Source organism: Thamnophis sirtalis, unplaced genomic scaffold, assembly GCF_051295495.1.
Source record: "Thamnophis sirtalis isolate CommonGarterSnake01/CBP01778 unplaced genomic scaffold, rThaSir2_p1.2 scaffold_8, whole genome shotgun sequence".
Lineage (NCBI taxonomy): Eukaryota > Metazoa > Chordata > Lepidosauria > Squamata > Natricidae > Thamnophis > Thamnophis sirtalis.
In genome coordinates this window covers 49,731,947-49,755,591 of record NW_028261388.1, presented here as the reverse complement: position 1 = coordinate 49,755,591, position 23,645 = coordinate 49,731,947, and the positions used below count along the sequence as shown (strand labels likewise).

The window sequence follows — 23,645 nt, the reverse complement described above, 5'->3', positions numbered from 1 at the left end:
CTTGTAACAACCTGCAGCCATTGGAAAAAACCCTTGGCAGTATCATATGGTTGGCCCAAGGCAGAGATATACAACTGGGTATCATTAGTGTATTAGTGATCACTGATCACAGTGATACTCAAGACATCTGCCTTGAGGAATGATCTTACCTACGTAGTAGCTACATATAGATATTAAACAGGAGCAAGGAGAGTAGACTTGAAGTACTCCACAAAGCAGGGGCTTGATGCTCAATCTTCCCACTCTCCCCCCAACACCGACTGGAGTTGCCCCAGAGAAAGAAGAACTATTTCAATACCAGAACTATCTCATACTTTCAATCTCCTGATACCATGACTGATGGCACTGAAAGTTGCTGAAACATCAAGAAGGGCCAGGATAGATGTACTATCCCCATTTCAAGTCAACTAAAAGTCATCAACATAAGTGATCAATGCCATCTTAGTGCTATGACCAGCCACTGATGGCATCAAATTAAGCAAAGTACTAATGAATATATTCTTACTGCTGCTAGAGGAATGAGAGTTGTAATTAAAATATGATCCATTGTAGATAAACAATTGAATAATATACATTAAGGCAAAACATGCTAATTTCATATATGCCCTATGCAATGGAATTTAAGATATAACAGACTAGAAAGAGATCTTGGGATTATGATTAGTTGTAACTCATATTGGCTGTAAATCTTTATTCACTAAGCTATCATCAATAGACAAATCAGAATTAGCATTCCTGGAACATTGTTTCTCCGTTATAATGGACCAACATACACTTTCAAGGGGGTCTTAATCTGTTTATGGAAGTGAATTCTCCAGATGTGGAACACTATAGAGTATTTATTGTTCTCGATAATTAACTTTTAGAAATATACTGTTTGTGGAGTACTTGAAATTGCAGTTTCAGAGGAAAAGTTCAAGACCAGACCACACTGTTTTGCACATCTATAGGAGAAATAGTTTGAAGAAAAAAAGCAAATTCTCTATTGGAGGGTCTCAGGAAATGAATCACTTAGTAGTACTCATTCTAACTGCCACCACACTTCGAATACTATGGAGTACTGATTACTGCACATCAAAAAAGAAATTATCAAAGGTGCGGAAGATATTCAAATGTCTCTAATCAACCTCAAGAGAGAGGTCTTAGTGAAAACATATTAGTTAGTAAATTTGTTGTACTATGACATCTAGCATTTGGGGTTGAAAATCTTGTTATCCCCAGGTTTGAAAAACCAAAGACCACTAGTTACTAATGTGCTTCCTGCCACAGATAAACTACAGCAGTTCCAGTCTGGCAAAGAACAGAAATAAACACTGCTGTTTTTCTGTTGGTGAAGCCAGGGTTTAACTGTAGGTGGTGTCCTTGATAAAAAGAAGTTTTTGAGACAACTTGCCTTACAAAGAATCCTGGAGCTTTTTTGGGAGGTGGGGTGGGGGGAGGAAATTATTTTGGGCCTGAAGAAAAATATCACTCTACAAAGGTTTTGGGATTACTATAGTGCCCGTGTTATATCTCATTTTATCAATTGCTTCTGATTAAATTGTCAGAAAGTTAGCTGTGTTATTATTTTGCAGCATAAACAAGGGAAAATACAGTACTAGACAAACTAGGCTATTGCATACATGTTTCAGAACATATTCATTTTATCAGTTGCACTTGCAGGACCATTTTCCATGTATCTCATTAGGTGACTTCGAACTACACAAGCTTAGGCAACCATACTTTTTGTAGGCTCAAAGTGTTTTAAGTTTCTTGCTTTTGCTTCATAAATTAGCTTCAAGCTTCTGCTGTAAAATGTGAGACATTGAGGAGCTTAGCCTTCTGTAAAGATGGCCACATTTTGATATCATCAAACAAAAAGAGGACATATAGATGGTTACTAAAGTTACAAGATGTTTGCAGAATTTCTTAAGTTTAGAGAAAGGTTGGTTGCAATTCCATGTCGGTTGTATTAACAAGTAAGGTGTCATTTCTTGAATTAATAACATCCATTCATCCAACACTCCAGCAATCAGTCAGTCAGTCAGTCAATCAATCAATCAGAATAGAGCTAGAAGGGACGTTGAAGATTTTGTAGTCCAATTCTTAGCTCAAGTAGGACATCTTATACCTTTTCAGACAAATCTCTTCCAGTCTCTTCTTTAAAAACCTCCGGTGATGAAGCAGGGACAACGTCTGAAGGGAAGCTGTTCCCCTGGTTAATTGTCCTCACTGTTAGGAAGTTTCTCCTTAGTTTCAGGTTGCTTCTCCTCCTGATTAGCTTCCATCTTTTGTTTTGTTTTTGTCCTGCCCTCTGGTGCTTTGGGAAATAAGTTGTCCCCCTCCTCTTTGTGACAACCTCCCAAAGAGGGGGGGGATACCCCCAATACCAATACCCACGAGTTAGAGTTTGCGCTCCAGCGACGCTTTCGTCTATTTCAGTATTTCTCAACCTTGGCGACTTTAAGTCCTGTGGACCTCAACTCCCAGAATCCCCCCAGCTGGGGGATTCTGGAAGTTGAAGTCCACAGGACTTAAAGTCGCCAAGGTTGAGAAATACTGGTCTATTCGAAAGAAATGGGATAAAACCCTGTCCCTCTTGTCTTCGTAATAAATAGCCAATCGCTGAAAATCCACTTCGGGCGCGCATAATTTAATCCTAAACCTTTCTTCTGATTGGCCCATTCGCTACTGGATTGGCTCAGGAGGGAAAAGCACTACTTTTGTTTCAGGTAGGTCGTTTCCCCGCTCTCGGACCGCCTCCCTCGGCTCGGCAAAAGGCTCGAAGGCTGCCTTAAACAAAACCCTTTCCCTCCTCCCTGACTGGCTTTCCGCGTGCAGCTCCTATTGTCACGCCGCATTCTAACTCCAAAGGCCCCGCTGTTCATCGCCGGCTTGGCTCATTGGGCTGCGTCGGTTTGATTGGCCGGCCGCGCGACCAATAGCCGTCGGTTTCCAAGGAGTCCTCTCGCCCCGCCCTTCGCAGCGCTTGCCGTAACAATATGGCAGCAATTGCTATTGGCAGAATGGCATCGTGAGAACCGCGGCGGCAGCGGCGGCGGCGGCTGCTCTGCAGTTGGAGAAAAGCCATCGTGTGCCTGCCCTTCTCGAAGATCTCTGGTTGCTGCGGCACTCCTGTAGGCTGCAGCGCCCGATCGGTGCCTCTTTGACGGGCAAGAAAGCAATGCTTGGTAGGTACATCGCTATGTAGTTGGCTGACTTGACTGGCCGAATGAATGAATGAATGGATGGGTGGATGGATGGATGAATGAATGAATGGATGGAAGCTCCGTGAAGAGAGAGAGAGAGAAAGAAAGAGAGAGAGAGAGGAGACGCAGAGAGAGCACTCCCCCCCCCTGTCCTTCTCCATCAGATTCCCCGTCTCTCCTTTCCCCACTTCCCTAGCGCAGATGCGAGTGAGGCTGGCCTGCGCCGTGCATTGTACGCATTTCTCAACCGAGCACGCTGAATGGATGTCCGTCGGAAAGGAAAAGGCTCCTGAGGTGTGCGTGGCCAAGGAAAGGCGCTGGATGGTCCGGAAAAAAGAGAGAGAGGATCGTGTGCGAGCCTATCTGGCGAGCGGGAGGTCTGCCTACCACAGAAGCCCGTTTTATCCTATCGGTGCAATCTGAGCCTCGGGGGTTCATGCCAGTTTTGCGGGAGCGATGTCCTCCGTGCTTCAATGGAAGCCTTCCGTGCTCTCAGAGCTGAGCCTATGTATAGCCTTGCCGGCCAGGGGGGGTTTAAGAAAGCGGGATAAAGCTGGCGGGCTGAAGCGCGATGTGGCCGCTCAGCACAACTGCGAGGAAAAAAAAACATTCGCATAATAGTGGCGTTGTGGGGGTTGGGGAACTGAGCCCGAGAAGAAGAAAATCGTTCTTTCGGAAGGGCATAATTGCACAGATAGATCCGACGGAACCTTAGTTGTAAGCGTCTTCCCCGCCGTCTTATTTGCATTTCAAATGCTCGGAGATCAAAGCCAAGAAACTACTCGGTGGAGATAGCCGATGCTGTATTACCTGAGACATTCCAGTGAATAAATCCCATTAAAGTCGGTAGGTTTATTTCTTAGTAGATGGGTAAGACCACAGCGTTTAGGACTGACTCATTGGTTTGCTTGTATGTGGGCTTCTGGGTTTTTGGGTAGGAGGCTCTTGAAGAATTTCACTATTGAACTTGGGACAGCACACCGGGATATCTGTATTGCCTGTACTAGGGATTGGATTAGAAGACCTCCAAGATCCCTTCCAGCTCTATTCTGATTCATTGATTGCTGTTGAAGTCTCCTGCCTGCTTTGAAAGGAAGGGAGTGGGTTGGTTTGGGTGGGAGACCTCTTTAGGCATATATTAGTGGATGGATTGTGGATCTTGTTGCTGTCCTCTAAGAAATGTCGATGAGCATTTCTGTTTATGTTGGCAAATTCCAGAGGTTTCTTTCAGTGTCCTAATAAATTATGTAGCTGTTCATGTAATCATCTTTGATGGTCAGTTTAGACAACAGTAGGGTTCCCTGGGATGCTCTGTGTAAATTCATCTTACTACACGAAATGAGTTGCATCTCATTTTTGGAGCCATAAATATTACCGACCTACCTCACAACTCATGTTTCTTTCTTTTATGAAACCTATAGCCATGTTTGTTTTTTTACTTCAGTTCTATAACACTGTATCAATGAATCCCTTCTATAAATAGCTCTAGATGAATGTCATGGGCAGTAATAAGATTTAAAAATTAGCATAAACTGGCCTCTATCTCACTTGAAAGATACTTTAAAACACAAAAGCATAGAGATAATACTACATGTTTCTGTAGATGCCTAGCCACTTTATATATTCTTAATATATTGTTTAAAAAGCAGTTGTGCAATCTGCAGAAGTATATTTTAACTTCTGCTTGGTATAGTCTGTGTTGTCCAGCCTATTTTCAGATGAAGTTTTCAGTTTTTAAGGAACATATTAGTTGCAGATGGTCTAACCCTAGTGTGTTTAGCTATGGATTGGGGGGGGGGGGGAGGAAAGGGTAGGGGAACAAAGAGCAGGAAATATATCCATTGCCAATTTACCCCTTTCCCTGTTGCACGTCATGCTAACCTTTTAATCATAATTTGTTGAAAAAGCCGTTGTCTGGGTTCACAAAGTAAGATTTACAGATAATAGTAGCTAAGTTAATATGACAACCCAAGATTGTGGACATCATATTATAATTTACAGGAGTGTCTGAAATGAATAATAAAATATTGTCTAGTATTGCAAATTCTCACAATGTATAATCAGACCATTTTAATATTTATATTCTATACTGTTTGCAGAATAATACAAAAGGCTAATTTTTCAGACTTAGTTGAGATGCAGAAATGGCATTGCAATCTATACACTACTAAAATGCTAATGTTTGTAACCTTTAATTGGGGGAAATTGTGCAAAAATATGGAATCAATTTTTGAACCAAATGGACTAACTTATAGAATGTGTCCCAAATTTGGAACGCATGACTCCTATGGAATTGACATTTGGCAAATTTTGTAAAACATTTTATGACAAAACCAGATACTATTTAAATGTTATGACATAATACAAAATGTCATAAAACATTTCCTGTGATTAGTTCCTGATGTTTGACTGTGCTATTTTCAAGGTAGATACATCTCTGAATATCTCCCTAAATTTTTAAGAACTTTTCCATCATATTAGAAGCTCTACCATTGTTGAAAGCCATTGGGGAATCTGGTAAGAAAATATCTAGGATACAATGACCCAATGGGTCAAGAGTTATCAAATGTTTTTAAAAGTCTAATTGCCTTAGTTGCCATATAAAATTACTGTGTTTGATATTTTTACTGCATGACTTTGTTACCCCATTTCTACTATAAAAAGTCTCTAAATAAAGTTTACTTGCTTCAGTTGGCAAATAATATTCAAATTACTATTTTTGGTATTTCTATTGCATGACTTTGCTACCTATTTCCCCCACTAAAAGTCTTTAGATAAAGAGCAACTTGGACGAATGAGTTTCGAGTTATCCTTATACCGGAGCATAGTTATACAGTATTCAAAAAAGAGAAACTCTCTTGGCAGAGTATCAGATTAGAAGTTCACTGCTTCTTGTGTTCCACTTTATCTAAGTCCCAAAGCTGACTGATGGTCTGTTATCAGTATAACAATATGGGGGAAGAGATAGCCTAAAGTACAGGGAGTACAGGGAACAAGTGTTGTTCATCAACATTAGTGTAAAACATTCTTTCCAGAATGTTTTAGATAAAAAAGAGAGCTTTCCCCTTATGTAACCTATAAGACTGAATTGTCAGATGGTATTTATTTATCAGACATTGTAAGATTCAATGAGAGCCTATTTGTGGAAGTAGAGCTTTAGTGTCTCTGATTTTGGCTGGGTACAGAGACATCTGCAGGATAGAAAAGCGGGGGAAATATGAGATATGGGTCAGATATCATGATGCAAGTGCTTTGTTAGGTCCTTTATACAATGACATTATGATGTATGTTTCATCATTTTGACATCAATGTGGTTGGTTATAGGCATTAGTGGCTTGGCTCAAACTGGGCTAAATGGTAAAAGGTTTCAGTTTGGCTTATCTTGGTATGTAAACTCAGGCACTTCTGTTTGTAATCAATATTTTATGACTTCTTAAAATGTATGAACTATTATATTTTTCAATTTCAAGAACTTCCACACCCTTTTGTAAAGTTTAGATATCATAAACTGTTTTTATGATGACATGAAGTACAAAAATTGGTGAATGGTACCATTTTACATTCCTGTCACAGCTGAACCAACTTTTGTAAGCCTGAGCTCAAAATTTTCAATATATCATATGGAGATTTTTATCCGGGGTTTTTTCATGAGCTATGTGCTCTTGTTTTCATAGTTCCAAAAATCACAACCATTTTGGATTCAGTCAACATAAAATGTTACATGCTTAATTAAAGATCTATGCAAAACAGGGCTTAAGAGTAAAATGATAGTACCCACTCATTAACCAAACTTTTTAGTGTTGTGCAAAACATATCACAATTTATAACTTTCTGCACAAACCATTAATGAAAGTTTCTGTTGTTGTTTTAAGCATGGAGAACTCAAAAATTCTGCTTTATCCTCTTTCCAAAAGTAAGATACATAAGAATGAAAACCTGACAACTATCCCACAGAAGGGCTCTTTGCATTAGCACTTTGAGAAGAGACTTCTTTTGTGCTAACTGGGGAAAATGTGTTTAAGAGCAAAACAGAATACAGAACTTTGAACTATTTTATTTAATGTATAAATTAACAAAAATCACATACTGTGTTAAACCATAGTTGTTTAATCATTATTTGTTTAATAAAACACAATTAGTTGTGTCTGCACAACACACTTAGCTATACACCACTAATGGACAATATGGAGCTCCAGGCTTTATATGGTGATCAAGCTTCCTCAGCACATAGTTGTGGAGATTTTTTCAGAGAAATTTAGCATATTCAAGATAGGGAACTTGTCACCTTTCATTTATTGCTTAGCTACAATTCACAGCAAGTGAGTGCAACTCAACAACATCTGGAGGCCACATTCCCAACCTTCCTTCAGCAGCATCCAAAAAGTTCAGCCCAAAAAGATAAAAGCAAGGGCAGCTAATTCCACAAAAAATGAGAATGGAAATGTTAACATTCTCTGGAATAAAAAAAAACACCTCTTGCTTTTGAGATGTATTTGTGGAGTACTTGCAACTCACCAGAGATTGCATGGTCCTTGTTACAAACGTTTGTGTTAGACATGCACACGCAAAGGTTACTGTTTTTCTTCTTCCATAATCTGTTTAAGAATCTGATTATCCTCCTGTTTGCTCTCCCCTTCTGTAATTTGCAATTGTTGTCTAAAACTCTAATCAGTTTGAGCCAAAGATGCTTTTTAAAACTACAGTATGTGTGTCTGTGCAGACACTACTGTAGGTATAGGTGATTTTGAAGATATGCCTAAATTACTGTAAGTTACATGATAATGAAGAATATAATGTTTTGAATTTTAGTTAAGAATTACTGCCACTGTGCAACATTTCTTAACTTGCTTTAAAGCGGCATCTATGGAAGTGATACTGACGAGTGTAGCTACCTAGGCAGAATGACTAAAGTTTAGTAACAGAAGTCAAAGTTCTTGTCTCCATAGCAACTGTTGCTGGAGCCTCTTTAGATGCGGATAACATTTTGCTTTTTAAAAAGGCTTAGCTTTTCATGCTTTATCACGTCAACTCCTCCTCCCTGACCAAATCTTGCTGTCATACCTCCTACTCTTCTCTCCTTTCTTCTCTCTTCTTCATCCTTGAGAACCCCCTGCTGCTTTTTGTGCTGCCTCCTACTTCCAACAGCTCAGAGATGCATCGCTACTTACATAATAATTGTCTGTTGTCTTCTGTGGGCTTTATTTTGCAACTGTTGTATGATTCCAGCAGGGTCTACAAATAACATCCCATGATACTTTATAGATAGGATCTTAGCTACAGATGAACTAAAATATTTTTCTTCTTGACTGAATAGACTCGCATTTATGCTGTTGAGAATGTACCCTTTTCTCTTATGGAGAGCTATATTTGCTTTTTTAATGATTATACCCTATATTCAAACTTAATTTGACAAGCATAAATTCTAGAATGGATATTTTTGCCTTAAGAGCAAACTTGAAATTCTAGCAAAATTGCTCTCCCAAAATCTCATATATGAATAACTAGGCCATCATATCTACTGATGTATAGATTTATTCCTAGGTAAATAATTCCATTGAACTATCTGTGGTTACTTAAGAATATAGTCATGTAAAACGGTACTGCAAAATATATTTTCTCACTGACAGTTCTCAAATTCAACAGCAAATTTATTCCAATTTGAATGTTTGGAATGTCATGATAGAATTTCCTCAGTATAGTCTGAAGAGGTAAAATCCCACAAGAAGATGTTGCCTCTTGAATTGACTTTTGTAGGTCAGTCAAAGATGTGATAACTTTAAAAAAGCCCTAATATGTTTCAGAGGAAAGATTTCCTAATCTGTATGTAGCACGTAGGTCTTTGATAATAGTGCCCTACAGACCCCTACTTAGTGCAGTGAGATACATTGAGGTAAGTGTATAAGATTGTGGTTAGTCTTGAAATATTTTTTATGAGTTTTTCAGCTTCGGCCATCTCCCTTAGTTGAATCATTTCCATATTTTTGATAAATTCAAAATTGGGATGTATTCTTGTTAGTTGGGAACTTTACTCTCTGAAATTCTGAAAGATGTTCGATTAGAGATGCTGCTGTGCATATTTTCCTTAGCGTAAATTACATTTAATTCTGAGGATTTATTTCAGAGATTTGCATTTTTAAGCATTTCTGTTATTAATGTGTTCACAATGATGTTTTGAAATTAGTTATTAAAATAAAAGAACACACTTAAACTGCAATAGATTCTATGATGTGTAATTTTTTTAGACAAACTAAATTTGTTATCATAATAGTTCACAATGTTATCGTTATTCCCTCCTCTTTTAAAATTAAATATTTTTGCCTCAATTTGGTATTTTCCAAATACCGTATTTTTCAGAGTATAAGATGCACCGAAGTATAAGATGCGCCAAGGTTTTGAAGAGGCAAATAAAAAAAAAAGTTTTTGCACTCTGCAGACCTCCCCAAAACGCCCCATCTTTCACAAAAATGGGCCTGTTTTATTTAAAAAAGGGCATGAATAGTCTTTAGGAGGTTTATAGAATGCTTCTGGGGGGGATGTGGGGGCACAATTGAGCAAAAATGGCCTGCTTTTTGCTCATTTCTACCCTCCCCAGCCCCAAGAAGCACTCTGCAAGGCTCCTAAAGGCTAGGCACAGCCATTTTGGTGAAGTGGGGTAGGGTTTCAGGAGGCAAAAAATGCTGTATTCAGTGTATAAGACACACCCAGATTTTCAGCCTCTTTTTTGAGGGAAAAATGTGCGTCTTATACTCGGAAAAATACAGGATATTGCACTTCACCTGCCATAATTACCCAGCCACAATCCTGAACGATATGTATGGGAACTGGTCCATCACAGCTGGTAATACCAGATTGATATTAACAATTCAACACCACATACTTATGTAATTATGTCTCCAAAATATTGAGAAATTACAATACATAATCATTAAAATAAATTCCAAGTATAGCTTCAAATGTAATATTCTTAAGTGGTCGTTCTACTTGGTTTTTTTTCCTTTCCTTATCAATATCTCCATTTATTTTTCTTGTGGTAATTAGGTATATAAATAGGCTATTTGTGTGAATCTATTCTTCTGGCTCTGGATTTTAACCACAATGGATATATTATGGGTAGCATCTTTAATGACATTGCTTAAAACTGTATGAGATTCCTAAATGTTTCTTATAATCACTACAGTTGCTTAGAACTACTACTAGAACTGGATATAGGCTATATAACTTTGATTTCCGTAGGGACATGTAATGTGATACATTTTCAAACATTAAAAAAAACATTGCTCACAAGAAAGGATTTTTCTTACTTCATTAGCTATGTATGCCTTTGCTGGATATTCAAGATTAGTGTAGTTATCAGCAATTCTGTGAAGCCTGAAGGCTGCTTAAGATCATAGGCAAATTCCTTAAAAGTGTAAGCTTTGACTAGTATTACTGGACATTATCATTCAGGGGATCTGAATATATGTTTTTCTTTTCCTGTTTGTAGGTTTCAACTCAATCTGTCCTTCATTTGTATGCCCTGTCCACAAATCCTTATCATAACTAGTTAAAGAATTGTCAAGCAGAGGGGGAAAAATCCTTCAGAAAAAATATTTCTTTCCCTCTCCCCCAGAAATGGGTTAGTGTGTATCCAGCAAAAGCATTAATAGAGATGCACATAGATGATATACTTCAGTGTCTCCAGTGGGGTACCTTAATGGTAAATGAAATCTTAGCAACTTGATGCCTCAAAGGCTATTTTTAATGCAAGTATGACCTCATGATACTTTGGAGAAAATGCCATCAAGAAAATGTATTACCTGAAAATAATCACTAAAATCTATGGAGTAGAACTTGGCAAATGAATGAACTTTAATTGCAAGGAAGTATTTCCCATGTATTATCCAGGATTTTAAATGCTATTCTTATGTCATTCAGGAGGCACTTTGCCATACATTTTGAGATATGTAACTATGAGGGGATATTGGAAACCTTGTAAGCCAGTTAGAGTAGCGGAACAGAATGTTTGCATTTCAGTATTAATATGTTGAAAGCTCATTTAATGTATTAAATATCAGTCAAATAATCCTTTTTGTAATGTCCAAAAGTTATTGCCTCAATGCTCTGGGAGAATCTAGAACCATCAAACATATAGATTCAAGAAATGTCAAAAAACATAACAGACAAGAGAAGGCGGTAATAACATTCTTGTTTCCTTTTATAGTAGAGCCGTAGCTTCTCTCAATCTCTTCTAGATGTTTTGAGACTTCATTTCCCAGAATTAGTGATCTCAAGCATATTTTTCGCTACAAATGATATGAAACAATAATAAATATTTTGGTGCTGCTAGCAAATAACCTTGATTTTTGTACCATGTCTGCCTCAAAATATGACAGTAAGCCACAAGAGACTGCAGGAAAACACGTAGGGCGAGTTACACAATCCTATCTGAAAGAGCAACTCTCTCTCAGCCAGCCAGCAAGCAATGCACTGGCGCTCTGTGGAGGTTGCTGCACAACCCTGCCAGGGAGAATGATATTGTTCTTTTTTTTGGGTGGGGGGGAGATATATGATTCGGAAGTGTTGGAATAGTGTGTGTGTTTTATATCTATATATCTATCTATATCATATCATTATCTACCTACCTACCTACCTACCTACCTACCTACCTACCTACCTACCTACCTACCTATCATCCATCCATCCATCCATCCATCCATCCATCCATCCATCCATCCATCCATCCATCCATCCATCCATCCATCCATCTATCTATCTATCTATCTATCTATCTATCTATCTATCTAAAATAATCTGTACAAGAGTTTTTGTTAGGCTGATGAATAGAGACAGGCTTCCTTTTTATGAGTCTCTCTCTCTCTTTACTAGGGCTATAAAATCTATCAAGCCAGCCGCAGAATAATGGCTTGGGGTTTGTAATGGAGCTGATTTCCTGCTTTATCATGGAAACCAGACATAGGAATAAGATGCTTACTACAGATTATTCTAACCTTCTAATATAGTCCTAATGTTGGAGGGAATGGGAAAGAACCTTTGTTGATATTATTACAGAGTTGGGATTCAAACTCTTGACGATACATTGCAGATGTTTGTATAATCAATATCTGACATAGAAACGTCTTTAATCATGGAATTATAAAACTTCAATTAGGCCACTGAATTCACCTTTGTGCTTAATGTAAGAATCCAGATAACCTCTGGCCCAGATAACTGCTGGATCCAGTTTTATTTCTGGGGGGTGCTTGGGAAGTTTCCCAGTAATTTGGAGGATGGTTCAGCAGTGAGTCTGGCAAATTTCTGGAACACGGAGGCAATGAAAAAAAGAATTGCCCCTAAATGGTGTCTTCCTGTGTTGTGATCTCGGGGAACTCCAAGAGATGAAGCAGACATTTGGAGTAATGCTGATGGAAAATGGGCAGCAAATCTGGATATGGGTAAAAACCCAAATGTGAATCTGTACTATAGCAATAATGGCAATAAATTACTTTTCTGCCCTTATTTCCCCTGAAGAGGTATGCTGTTCTTTTTTTAAGTTGCCCAGACTATTTTTAGGAAGGCTGCTGTGAGAGGTTAACAGAGTACTTTGCAGATAAAATCCCCCTTGTATTCACTCAGAGTTGAAAGCTGACTGGATAGAATCCAAAGAGGCTTGGGTAATATTTGACAGTGTTGTTTGTGAATAGTTTAGTGTGTTGATCCTGAGGAAGTGGATGGATTCCTTGAAGAATTGAGTTCTGTTACCTTCCCTACCCTGATAATACAGCAGTCAAGAAGAGAATGAGAGGCTAGATTGGGGTACTGTGTATCATTGTGGTGGTGGTGAGGAGGGTGAAGTGTGGACCTCCTTAAGGAGGGAATTGTACACCTTTCCTTTAAGGAGGTGACCTTGGATCTAGTATATTAGACAACTAATACCTAATCTCCAACCTTCCTTTTTGGGGAAACATTGCAACGCTTATTGCAAAGCCTCTCAGCTATCAAACAACAACCCGGCCTTCACGTGGTGCCCTCCGTTCCCACCAATCGGGCTCTGTCGACCCTTGGGACTGGCGTCCCCTTGGGTATATCCAGCCGAAACAGCTTCCATGGATCGCCGTATCCATTCCAAACAGCCTGGTCCGACCTGGAAACGGCCAAAAGGAGGTGTTTGTCTAACCACTCTGCGTCACTTCAAACGGAAAGCCGAAGATGTGGTCATGCGCCCATTCAATCTTAGCCGAAAATCATATGATAGCGACTGGCTGCACCACCTGACAACCCTAGCCCAGGACCGAAGGCAGTGGCGTCAAATTTCCATGGAAGTCGCCTATACCCACGATGGGTGAAGAGGCGTCAAGTACAAGTACAAGTACAAGTCATTGTGGTGGTGGTGAGGAGGGTGAAGTGTGGACCTCCTTAAGGAGGGAATTGTACACCTTTCCTTTAAGGAGGTGACCTTGGATCTAGTATATTAGACAACTAATACCTAATCTCCAACCTTCCTTTTTGGGGAAACATGATGGAAGGTAATGAATGACAATTACAAAAGGCTTTGGATAAAGTGGATTATCTTGATCCTTTTCCGTCATAATTCAGGTCCAGGCAAGGGGCAGAAAAGGTACTGGTTGCTGTCATCAGCAACCTGGGGTAATGTCTACAAAATTGAAATGTAATCATACTAATTCTGCTGAATTTTTAAGTGACCTAGTACATCATAACTCCCATTTTCAACATGGCATCCTTTTGAACTGTTTGCAAGGATTGGGAGTACTGTTTCACTGTGGCCCCATTCCTTGTTAGCATGCAAGTAGTTCTAATTGCCCTATGGAACGATCTCCCAGTTGAGATCCGGACCCTTGCTACCCTTCCGGCCTTCCGCAAAGCGACCAAGACCTGGCTGTTCCGGCAGGCCTGGGGCTGTTGATTTTGTCCAGCCCCATCCTAAATTGTGAATGTTGTGGACCTTTTAATGCTGTTTTGTTTTTGTATGACTTCCCCGTCCCTTTTTTACTTGTAAGCCGCCCTGAGTCTCTAGAGAGTGGACGGCATACAAACTAACTAACTAACTAACTAACTAACTAACTAACTAACTAACTAACTAACTAACTAAAAAAATAAATAAATAAATAAATAAATTGATGGACAGGTAGCAGGAGACATTGAGCTCCGGGGTACATCAGCATGTACTGGAGATTTTTTTTGGAGCTTCAGTATCTAATGGAAAAGCAGGTGGATGGTGGAATGAGGAACAGATGTATCTGAGATGTATGTCAACACTGTCAGTCTGGATTGCTTTATTTAGTTTTATGATAGATTGGTTTATGTTAGAAATGTCAGAAGTTATAACATGGTGGTTTCTAACTCTTATGGGTCTTTTTTGTATTTTTTGCTATTGTTGGTGTAAGCTGCTGGAATCAGAGGGTTTGATGTTAAACTGTGGAATGTGCTTAGAAAAAACGGGAATCCTAGAATATCTCATTGTCCTATCTCATTGTGAAACCATTACACAGGCCTGGTAGCCGCTGTCTGGATGGAAGACGGTGAAAAAGACCAACTCCAAATCAGCAAAGGAGTAAGGCAAGGCTGTATGCTCTCCCCTTATTTATTCAACCTGTATTCAGAATATGTATTCAGGGAATCTGGAGTGGAAGAAGATGATCAGGTTTTAAAATGGAGGAATGAATATCAATAATTTCACTATGCTGATGATATGACTGTGATAGTTAAAAATGCAAACGACCTGCAAATTCTAGTAATGGAAGTCAAAGAGCACAATGAAAATAGGACTAAGATTGAATATAAAGAAGGCAAAACTAGTGGCAACAAGTACAACTGCTTGTTAGAACTGGCATATTGGAGATCTTCTGCCTTTTAGGATCAACTGTTAACAGTAAAGGAATCAGCTGTCAAGTAATACACTGCAAACTAGTACTGTATTTTTCAGACTATAAGACGCTCCGGACAATAAGACGCACCTAGCTTTTTTTGGGGGGGAGGGAGTGTGTCTTATACTCCGAAAAATATGGTATTTGAAAAGATGTCAGTGAAGGTCTTGGAAAAAAATATTCAAATGTCATGATATGTCTATATTCACAAAGAATCATTTTCCTTGCGATGGCCTATAGAAGCAAAGATAGAAAAGTATTGGCACTTTTGTGTTGGAGAAGACTCTTGAGAATACTATGGATAGTCAAAAACAAAGAAACAAATGGAATGTAGAACAATGCCCAGGCTTAAATTCTTGTACATATTATACAACTGAGAAGCCTATGTTGTTTGAAAAGGTATAAAAAAAGAAGAGGAGAACCACCAGCAAGATATGGAAAAATCTATGGAAGACCTGAATGACCAGGTTGGATAAAGATTATTATGAAGGTTTTCTGAGGTTGCTAAGAGTCAACACTACTTGATGGGATATAACCAACCAACCAACCAACCAATCACAATCAAGTATTGTTTAATTGTATTTTTAAAGTTTAAAACTGTTTAGAAATAAATCCATGATCCATGTTAATAATTTAGAACATTTCTATAGAAATAAATTATATTTCCAGAATTGATGTTTCAGTATAATTTTGAATGTGCATTGTTAGGAAAGAGTGAAACTTTATAGAGACATTTGTTATTATATCACCAATATAAAATAAAGAATTTAGGTAAGTATTCATGACTAGTGCCTTTTTTACAATACATGATAAACAATATAAAATGTGAATAGATGGATATTTTTTAAAAGAAACAATGCAATATTGTATTTGTACTCTGGGTTGAATGAATAAATGTGTACACTCATAAAATGATTGAATATATCCAGGTTTTTTCCTCTCAAACTTATTTTTTAGAGTCTCAATGCCATGATTAACAGTTTCTTGTAAGTTAAGAGAAAACAAGATTAAACTGAAATAAACTGAAATGTAATCTCAATTAAAAGGTTGTTGCTTTTTATTTAGATAACTTGATTTTAATTTATTCTTGGGAGAAATAACCTTCAATCACCAGAAAAAAGCATGTGGAAGCCAACTCTTCACCCTTCTTCCTCTCCACCCCAAACTCCCTCTAAAAATGTTATAAAAAGTATTAGGAGCACTTCCTGAATTTGTGCCAGAAAGGGCTGAAAGGATCCTGAAAAATCAGGCAGAGAAACGCTCCATGCAGGAGTGCACCAGAAGTTTTGCAAAAGTGATGCCAATGGATGCAGTCCAGTTAACTGCTAAGATCAGCATAACTCTAGCTGTGCAATTCAGTCCCAAACTTCAAAAATTTTTCAAATAAATAATCATTATAAACATACTATCCTCAATGTGGGGAAAGGGAACTACTTGGAGAGAAGAAAAAGCTTGGGAGGACAAATAACAAGAGAAAAAGAAGCTGAGTACAAGATGATTTTGCTTATTTTTGCAGCCAACTCAGTGGACCATTCACTTCATATTTCTGTATGTAGCCTAGAAAAAACTTGGAAGCCACTGATGTTTAATTGATATGATATATGAATCAAAAAGTGATATTGATTCAATGCCTCATAGGTGTCTATCTTATGAATTTTACTTGTTTGCTGTGAGGATAGAAGGCTGGAGTAAATGTCCTGTAGTCTGAGATCGTAAGGCAGGTTACTTCAGTGTAAAAAGAAGATATGATCTTACCATCAGTCTTATTTTATACTCTATGTAGTATCAGATGTATGCCTATCTAAGCACTTGAAGAATGGGTTCACCAAAGGAAAATATCTTTGTACAGTATGTGTGTAAAAATGTATTTGATATTAAATATAAAAGAAGGCTTTTACACTGTTATATATATATAGTTTTTAGGTTTACATATTTTATGTTGTTCTAATCATTACATCCTTCAGTAGAAGACTATGTTTAGTTATCTAATCCTACTTCTAAAAAAGCCATATGGATTTATAATATGGACTAAGGACTATAATATGAAAAAGATGTGAACATGACTTATTGAGCTGTTACCTGCAAAGACTGGCTTAAATTAAGGGAGAATCAGCCAAGATAATTGTTAAAATGTATGCATCAGCTAGAGACTAGGGTGAATGACTATTTGCGTAAATAAGTTTATCAGATTTGCTGATAGCAAGTTAGTATATATGAATCTTAAAATAAAGGAAGACATATGAATTGTTTTAGTTTTTCCCATTAATTAGATGTAATCCTTTATGCTTAGTAATATCCAGTCAGATAGCAATGAATGCATGCATTTGGTAGGTTTTAATGAAGGTTTCTTTATAAATGATAATTAAATACAAGAAAAGAGGTTCCATTAAATGTAAATTAAGCTTCAAATTATTTCTCCAAAAGTCCTTTTAAGTTCTTTTTATTCCTCAATATACAATAAATGGCATTTTCAGGCTTCTGATTAAAAACAAAAATCTACGAAGAATGTCTTTTATAGTGAGAGAGAATGATCTCTGGAGGCTGTTATCACCTCTCACTAGAGTGACTTCTAGTTTGAATACAGCTATGCTTATTTGTCTAATGAGCAGTGGTCATGATCATTTGTCAAAGAGGAAGAAATGTCTTTCATTGGAATATTAATTTTTGTCTCAGTTTGAAATTTGAATTGATTCTCCTCGTTTGTAAGTTATATTAACAATTTGAATTACTTTTGTAATTCAATCTTAAACTATGCCTTGAAACTGAGTGGGTCTTGTAATGATAGCCTAATGATTGTGTCTGCAAAATGTATGTGTGTGTGCACGTGTCTTTAAATAATGTCCAGTCCTTAGATTTTCTATTTGTGTTCGCAATTCCTGTTTGCAATTCTTCATTTATATATGGGAACTAAAGGTTCAGAAAAGACATGTTCAAGACCACTAGCTGGAGCCCAAGGATAATTTTTCTGAACCCAATGTATCTTATAAGTCCCCTTCTACATTCAGACTGGGTTAGAAACCCTGATTTGATTTTGGCTTAGAATGCTTTTTATGAACTTGCTTATTATGGCTTTTAAGCTATGAACTATAGTGGTGTGGTATGTTGTGCAAACTGAGATAATTCTAGTTTATTGTACTTAATTCAGTAAACCATGCTGCAGCTTAGTGCATTGAATGCATCTAGTGGCTAAAATTTCAATTTGTACCCATGGTTTCCTGGCTTGTAAATGATTTTTAAAATCTATTTTAATTCTTAAATTACATTTGCAGCATGACGTGTCCTAGAGTTTTTCTGTCATGCCTTTACGCACCTACCCAATGTTCTTTGGATTCTATTTTGGTAAACAAAAATTGCAACAACTCTATTCTTTTTTTCATTGAGCATATCAAAAACTCAAACCTAGTACAATTGCAGTTTAGAAAACAACTAGATCACAGATATTTTTTCAGGTTTTTTTTTTAAATCTTCACATCAATATATCTTTCCAAGACATACTCAGAATAGCCTTTTTCAGCAGCTCTTGGTAGCTCTGATGATTGCATTGCTGCAATTTGCTGGTGAACTGATTTAAAAAACGCTACAACTTTCACTTCTTAAAACAACAATAGATGCATTATCTTCTGATAAACTCAATGCACCTAGTTTATTATCTCACATTTATCATGCATATCCTTAAGTATGTTCTGCAATTTAGCTTAATTGTCTCCTTTCTATAGAAATGGGCTTACTGACTAGATAACTCTGTTTTGGTGCTACTGAATAAAATGTACCCTTTCTCCTTTGTTCCTGTCTTCACAAGTAACCTTGTATTGTCAGATCCCAAAATAGACATTTTCTCTGGCATATGAACTAGAATAATTCAGAAATGTTATAATGGAAATTAAATTAAAACATATTATGTGGCATTTTTAGATGATGCAGAGAGTAGTTTTCAAATAAATAAATAGATAGATAGATAGATAGATAGATAGATAGATAGATAAATATGAAATATAGATGTTAACCTAAAGAAACTGAAAATAATTGTCATACTGAAAGTACTGTAGTGAAAAAAGTGGAAATGTCAGAGGCTAACAGATTATCAGTTTTTGGGCTCAATATTAATTATATACTGTTGAATCGTTGTTTAATTTGAGAACTGAGAGATTTATCATATTAAGATATAAAAATAAATTCATAGACGAGGTGGCGCAGTGGTTAGGGTGCAGTACTGCAGGCCACTTCAGCTGACTGTTATCTGCAGTTCAGCGGTTCAAAACTCACCGGCTCAAGGTTGACTCAGCCTTCCATCCTTCCGAGGTGGGTGAAATGAGGACCCAGACTGTGGGGGCGATATGCTGACTCTGTAAACCGCTTAGAGAGGGTTGAAAGCCCTATGAGGCGGTATATAAGTCTAACTGCTATTGCTATTGCTATAGCTAATAGAAATGTTGTACCCAAATCCAGCACTAGTAAATAACTTATGATGATATGTTTGAAGACTGATTTCTATGGGCCTTTGGTAAAGAAACCACAGAGTAAGTTACTCACTATTCATTCTATACAAATGCTTAATAAGGAATCTTGGTATTATGATAAGGACAATGTTGATTCATTTGTGATTCAAACTTAAAATGCTGATTTGGAATTGTAATTCATTATTCCATTTTTACAAGATGACTGCATTCCACAAATAGAATACTTACCTTTATGGCTTAGCCTGAATAAATTGCTAATAAAAATTTAATGGATTTGTAGAGTACAATCTGACATGATAAAATATTTAATTTTTTTAAAAATTATGATCAAATATATACATTTCTATTTATTGTTTTTAAAAAAATATTTCTCATTTTAAAAAGATTTCTCTTGCTTTATTATATAGAAAGAAATACAAAAACAAAAAGGGGAAAGCAATCCCAAAACAATTTAAGGGAAAAGAAAAAGAAGAAAACAGAAGAAACGAAAAAAAAAAATAGAAATTATGCTTACAACAAACATCACTGTTTTAAATACATTATAAACTCTTGATTGCATAGAATAAAATCAATCAATCTTTCCATTTTGTTTCAAACAGAGACAGAACGTATCTCATAAATCTGAGACTATAAATTCAGGGTGATGCAGCCATTCCATTGTAACAAAATTATTTTTTCTTTGCTATGCTTCATGGTCAATAAATGAATATATTTTACATATTCCAAATATAAGGTGTATAGTATATTTAGAATCACATACCCATTTTAAGCCTTTTTTCTTTACCAATGAATAAAAAAAGAACTTGTTACAAAGGTATTGCATAATAGTTTATCAATTGGTTTAAATTGGTTTAAAGAAATATGTTAAATTAAAAAATGAAGAGTTTATTCTTCTTATTAAATGTTTTTAATATCAACCTTAAGTTACGTAGAAGGTATTAACAAAGGAAACACATTTAGAAAGACACTGATAGCTTTAGTCCTGAATGGTAGGAAATATGTAAAAAGAATATATGTAAAAAGAAGTCTGTTTTCTTTTATAGCTGTCTGTTAGAAGCAATGAAGTTTTATTTCACCTTTTGTGATTTTGGCTAAACTAGGTGAGGGTTATAGGCAACATTTTCGAAGAGCACCAAGTTGGAGAAGGTTTTTTTTACTATAGTGATTGATATATGCCGTGTTTTTAGATATCATGCTTAGCCAGCAAAGAGTTGGCTGAGACTTTAAAAGTATTGTGATTGGTCAATGGCATGGATGCCAAGCTTGCATACATGCACTCATACATACATACAATACACATTTTAAAAGACCAAAATATTAGCCTACCCTGTTTCCCCAAAAATAAGACCTCCTTGGATAATAAACCCAATCGGACTTTTGAGTGCATATGCTAAAATAAGCCCTTCTCTAAAATATTTAACCACATGCGCAGCCAGTCCCGTCCCCCCCCCCATTTCCTGGGGGAGGGAAGGAGGAGAACATGCTCCACGTGCCCCACATGCAGCTACCATCCATGTGGAACAGTCTCACGGAGGCCGTTCCCGCAAACCCTAGCTACCGTGCCCCTTCTCTTAATGGCGGCTGCAAAAAGAGCAGCAGGCCCAGTGATGCTAGGGCTGGGAATAGTGTGCCAAAAACAAAGACAGAACTTCCAGCGCTCTCTGGATCAGCTGATCCGCAGGCCACAGGCTAAGTTTAATGGGGTTAAAATAATAAGACGTCCCCCAAAATAAGACCAAACGCTTATTTCGGGGGGGGGGGGAAAGAGAAAATAAGACCCTGTCTTATTTTCAGGGAAACCTTATTGTACAAAATTCTCATGGTCTCATCCAATATTTTTCAATATCTTTTCAGTGGGAAACCAAAATACAATTTTATGGCTGTTTTATTTATTACATTTTTTAAAATGGAAGTAATTTTTATTTAAGCTTAGAATTCTGCTAATGCAATGGAATGGAGGCACATTGCCAATTCTTGGTTTATGTGTCAATCCTCAAAAACTGATTGATGGTGATGATTTGAAAAAAAAATCTTTTTTTTTAAAGCAAACAGTCTTTTTGTTGTTTGTTTTAATTTTAAATTCTGAATCCATCTGTGAGATTAATTCTAATTCTGTTTAAGCAGGAAATAATTCTCTTTAAGTACTCACAGTGTGAATACTTCATTTGGGGCAGTGTCCTCTTGAAATGCCTTTGTCCTGTCAGATGGGGCCATCTAGCTCTCTTCACTTCAGTTCCCAGAAAATGAAGATTTCCATAATTGAGCTGGGCCATGAAGTAGCTTTTAAATAGTCTTCTTCACTTACCTTTTGACCCCAATACGGACTCAACAAATACTTAGTTGCCCTTGCTGGCTGTGGAGTGTTAAGCTTCTGCATTATCTTTTGCTCTCAAAGGAAGAGATGTTCGGCTAAAGTGCTGGTTCTCTGTCAAAATAAACGGCTCCATTTTAATAGCTTTGTACACTACAAATAAAGGATAAGATTAATTGCACTTAGATTGTCATAACTTAGGAAGAATGCCTTCTTCATAGTTACACTACACACATGATTGACCTGTGGCTCTAAAATCTGATGTGTATTCAGATGATCTATTCTTTCTTCCTCCTTTTTTCTATTCAGTGTGATAACCTTGTCAGTGTAGGAGCCTGAAAGTCTCGTTCTGTAGTTGTCGCCCCAGGAATATTTCCTGTTCCCCCATTGAACTTAAAAGCAGAAGAAAACTGAAGGTCATGGGTGTGTGTGTGGGAGAATGTAAGCAATGAATGAACCTCATTTTTTATTCTCTCCCTTTATTTCTCAAACAACAAAATATTGTCCTATTTACTTCATATAATAGGATGAAATCCTGGATATCATACTGCTAGCATTGATTTCCCAAATCTGGTATCTTCAAAATCTTTAGGACCAAATTCCCATGAACACAAATAGAGACTCTAGAAGGGATTTAGTCTTGTTAAGCCATGGGTTGCTTCAACAAACTAAAATTAAGAAAACCATGGCTGATTTATAAATCAGATCTGTGTGAATTTCTACATACATACATACATACATACATACATACATACATACATACATACATACATACGTAATCATATATACAGATATACAATGAAGGTTGTCCAATCAAAAGACAGGATATATTTTTAAGAAAATAAGTGCATTACCAGTTTAGGGTTGGAAAAGCAATTTAAACATTTTACACAAAATTGATTTTAGTGCAGTTTTAAGAAATTATTTAAGTCTAAGGTAACAGATGGCACATTCAATTTGGTTAGACTCCATAGAAACTCTGAAAACAGAAAGAGTTATCATTGCTAAAAACCAGAAAAGTGCTGATTTTCAAATGTGCTGATAGTTATGCTGCATACTAAATTTGAGATTGAATATTAGCTCTGGGGAGAATATAAAATGAAAAAAAAAGGTTTATTGGCCGTATGGAAGCTGCTAAGCTAAGATTAAGTGATTGGAGTTGGTTGTGCTGACAGAGATGACACTGGACACCGGAAATATAAACCAGTGATTCTCTAGGAAAGTGGCATCTATTCTTAAGCACTGTAAATTATTTATCATGGCAACATGGTACTGTATGTAGAGCTTTATTAAGTTAGTTGTAGTGGAATGAAATTCATAAAACATTTTTACCATTTTCATTACTTCAATATGATTGTCTTTAATGGGTTACTTTCACGTGAAGTTTGCAAACACATATTTTTCTCCTGTTTTGCCAATTTCCTTTGTCAAATTAGGATGCCTAAAATTTATTTTAATACTGTATTCATTAGATGTAAGTAAAAATACTATGTGTATATGATGGTGTGTATAGAAAAGCTCTTACCTTGCATTTTAGCTAGCAAGAAAATGTATGCAGTAATTAATACAAACCTCCAGTAGAACCAGTCAAGCATTAGATTCATAAACTGAAGCCCTTGGCAAAAAAAAAAAAATCTAATATAGAAAACAAAACCAACATAAGAGAATCATCCATAGGTGGTGTTTCCAATAAAAGATTTGGACTCTGCCTTTAGCGGAAGTGGTATAAAATAAGAGAAGGGGTTCAAAGTGTGGTATTAAAATATTGGTGGGTTTGCATTGGGAAGAATAATTTTAAGGATTAGAGGCTAAAAGATAATCTGCTGAT

The 23,645-nt window shown here is 36.9% G+C and overlaps 1 protein-coding gene across 1 annotated transcript in view; it reads left to right on the top strand.

Annotated features, from left to right (window-relative positions):
• Window positions 1–3,005: 3,005 nt before the first annotated feature.
• TIAM1 (TIAM Rac1 associated GEF 1) overlaps window positions 3,006–23,645 on the top strand; it is a 202,774-nt gene continuing 182,134 nt past the window's right edge. Inside the window, exon 1 of the mRNA XM_087721587.1 lies at window positions 3,006–3,170. The gene's annotated coding sequence lies outside the window, so the exon portion shown is untranslated. The remainder of the gene's footprint in view (window positions 3,171–23,645) is intronic.